The 3,814-nt window shown below is 47.6% G+C and overlaps 1 pseudogene; it reads right to left on the bottom strand.

The window, feature by feature from the left end:
* Positions 1–1,419: 1,419 nt before the first annotated feature.
* On the bottom strand, positions 1,420–1,951 carry LOC115308888 (annotated as a pseudogene).
* Between the last annotated feature and the right edge of the window lie 1,863 nt (positions 1,952–3,814).

The following is a 3,814-nucleotide window of genomic DNA, read 5'->3' on the forward strand; positions in this document are numbered from 1 at the left end:
CCAGTCGAACGTAGAAAAGTGGTTATATAATCCCACATAGTCACCAGTAGCGAAGTTATGCAGTTTGTCTAGGTAAGTGAGACTAGCAGCCGGTATACGGCTGACAGGTACATTCAAGGTTATAGCCACCTAGAGTGCAGGGTGATATTTGTCTGTCGGTACTAAAGGAAATTCACTTTTAGTTACAGAAACGTTATCAATGTTTGAGAAACAAAGGTCAAGCATAGCCCCTTTACTATTTCTAACCCTGCTGAACTGATTCAGGGCCATGAAAGAGGCAAAGTCAACAAGATGACCGGCCTTCTTTGCACCGTAATAATTACTTGAAACAGCACTGTGAGTTTCCCAGCACACACCTGGTACATTAAAATCGCCAATTACTAATAGTTTGCATTCACCCAGTTTGTCTGCTATATCCTCAATTCCAAGGAGACAATCATTAAACTCCTCGGGTTCAATGTATGGAGGAAAATAAAAAGTACCTATCAGAACGCGTTCTCGATTATCACACTCCAGCTCTACCCACACAGATTCCGAATAAGTCTCTAAATCGGCGCGCCTGGTGCACCTCAAAGACCTATCGATTGCCATCAAGACACCGCCTCCCGTTTTCTTTCCGCGAGATAAATCACGATCACTGCGATGCACAAGGAAATCCGACGAAAAATACTCCCCAGACAGTATTTCTGGGCATAACCAGGTTTCCGTTATACAAAATATAGAAAAGTCAGTACATATAGCATTAGAAAAGAAGTCACTGGCCTTAGTACGAAGGCCGCGAATGTTTTGATAGTAAATGTGCGTGCTAGTCATTTCCAGGCAAGATGGTTGGGGATCACTCTATACGTTCATTCTCATCATGCACGCGGCTTCCCGTCAGCCGACCCTGAAATTCCCTGAAGAGGCAGCCCTCCGGCCAGATGTTCGGGTCAAACAATGCCTCAATGTCGTCGTCCACAGCAGCGACGTGGAATGAAGAGTACCCACCATAGCGTGTCTTCAGCTTTGTGCATCGAAGCTCCTTTGGGCCAAGGAATTGTCCGAGATGTTCTCTGACGTCCGCCGAAGAACAGTTGGCGTCCAGACGTGTCACGAAGACAGCTCTGGAATGTCGCACAGACACCGATACGGCGGTAATTCCTCCATTCTTAGAACTTCCCTTAAAGAATGGCCGCTGGGGAATGGAGTCGGGGGAACGAAGTCCAGGGACCTTTCTCGCACTGTATTCCGGTAAGCCAGGCTGAGCCGCTGAGCGGCCACGGGCCAGTGGACCGGTCTTTCCCCTATCTCCTCCCTCGTCTCGATTGCTGTGAGCAGCTGAGCCACCGGCCCCCTCTGCCCGCGTCGCCGAAGCGGCAACGGAGGGAATGCCCGTCAGCAACTCCGTCGTCGTCTCACGGAAGGCTCTGCCGCTCAAGGTTAACCGGCTCTGGTCACGTTGATGCTCGGGGGGCGAACGAGGAGTCACGGCGCACGCCTCGCTGAAGGAAACAGGTTCTTCAGACACCGTCGAGGTCGATTTCCCCTTGGGGAATGGGGCGGCTCCCCCTCCTCCCAGCACGGAAGCATTCAGATCATGGCGGCCCGCCACGGCAGCGGAAGGCGGGGGTACCCCGACGTACTTCGGGCGATGCCGGAGGTCTCGCAGCTCCGTCTGGATGTTGCGCAACATGACCGAGTGAATTTCGGAGCTCCTCGTCAGCTCGCTGCGAAGGCGAGCATTCTCCTCCCTCACAGCCGTCATCTGGTCCGTCAGGAAAGAGATGCCGTTCAAGGCGTCAGCCAGCAGGTCTCGGAGAACAGCCACCGAAGTCGCGGCGACCTCGCCGAGCCGGTCCGGGCAGGGTGAGTCCTGCTCGTCGTCAGGCCTAGCTTCGTCCGACCTAGGACTATGCGTGCGCTCGACGGTGATGCAGTCGTTGCATATAAATGGGCTTACCCCAGTCATCATTCGTCCAACCTCGCTGTCCGGAAGCATGACACACTTCTTGTGCCAGCGTTTTCCGCACTCTTTACATCGAAGATACTTTTGTTTGCCGTAAAAAGGCTGAGAGCACCCGTCGCACTTGTCCTTACTGCCAATAATAATAATAATAATAATAATAATAATAATAATAATAATAATAATAATAATAATAATAATAATAATAGTCGAATTCTGTGACAAATCCCTATAACGCAGGGGTCTCCAAACTTTTTGGCCAAGGGGCCGGATTGGGGACCTCTCGCAGTCTCGAGGGCCGGAAAACAAATACATGTTATAAATCATTAAAAACAATATTAATAAGCATTGATGAGCATTTAAATAGAGGAACTCAAGTTAGAGTAAAAACGAGAAGCAATCAAGGGTGGATTAATACATATACTTTATTTCGAAATTCAGCATATAGGTAATTGTGACATACGATAAGTGTGACCCAGATAACCCACCAGGCACAAATCAAAGCGCATATGAACTCTGGAATATTCGCACAGATAAAAAAAAAAAAACTAACGAGAACGGTAAAACTGTGATGACAATATGCAATAGTTATCACACATTACTCATATCACAATATACACGAGAACGCAAAGGAATTTTAACGTAGTTACAGATATGAAGCAGGAGACTAAGCACGGTGAACCTGATGATGACAACATACGACTATATGCCACAAAACACTAAGCAGTATTTGAGCCGGAACGCATCAGAATTTCGACACATTTACTCGGACATGAAGTGCAGGACTAATGTGAGCGGTGTAGCTGATTCTTCGGCTTTATTATTTCGCTGAACTGCGGCTTCAAGCTTGATGAGCCAATAATTAGGAGGGACTTCAAGTGTTCAACAGACAAGTTAGCTCTGTATTTGGATTTTACGTACTTCATCCTTGCAAATGTCTGCTCACAAAGGTATGTAGTGCAAAAAAGCAGTTTATTTCAGGTTTGGAAATTGCTCAGAGCCCAAGGGTTTGTAAAACTGTATAAAATTTCCCACCTTGTAGTTTTCCTTCAGAATGTAGTTTGACTGTAAGTCAAACTACCATTCTGAATAAACTACAAACTGTAAGTCAAACTACAAACTAACTCTCCTATCGAAGTCAGAAAACCGTTCGAAAAATTGCCTCTGGAGGTATCTGAGGATTTCTATTGCGAAGAATGAGGGGAATTCCACATCAGTCTCTGTACGGAGCTTTGCACAATAGGGGAAGTGATCCCAGGTCTGGTTTCACACCTGTCTTTCGAAGAGCTGTAATTTCACCCTGAATCCTTTAATATCCATGGATACGTCATGAATAAGACGTATCTCGCCTTGCAATCTCACATTCAGCTTATTAACGTGCTTCGTCAGGTCTACACAGAACGACAATTTCCAAAGCCACTTAGTGTTCGAAAGCAGCGGTTCGGGCCGCTTCTTGTCTGCGAGGAATTTCCTTATTTCTTCTCTAAGGTTGAAAAAACGCGAAAGCAGTTTACCGCAACTCAGCCATCGCACGCCAAACGTCTACAAACTCCGATTCACCATCTTTTAGGAATTCACGAAACTGGCGATGATTAAGCTTATGCGACCTTATGTAATTCACGGCTGAAACCACAGCTTTTAAAACACACGACATGTTCACATATTTCCCACAGAGTGCCTGCTGAAGAATCGTACAGCCCCCCCTACCCCTAACCTCCCCCCCCCCCCCCAACGCACCGCTTCCGCGGTTGCAGCCGCGTTCGAGATTCTTCTATCCTCCGTCCACCCCTAAGCTGACAGTGCACTGAAAGCTGCATACCCGCTAAACCAGTCAACTCCCGGTCTTTTGCCACGTGATCACACCCTCTCTGC

The sequence above is a fragment of the Ixodes scapularis genome, unplaced genomic scaffold (genome assembly GCF_016920785.2).
Source record: "Ixodes scapularis isolate PalLabHiFi unplaced genomic scaffold, ASM1692078v2 PGA_scaffold7__128_contigs__length_106722199, whole genome shotgun sequence".
Taxonomy (NCBI): Eukaryota; Metazoa; Arthropoda; class Arachnida; order Ixodida; family Ixodidae; genus Ixodes; species Ixodes scapularis.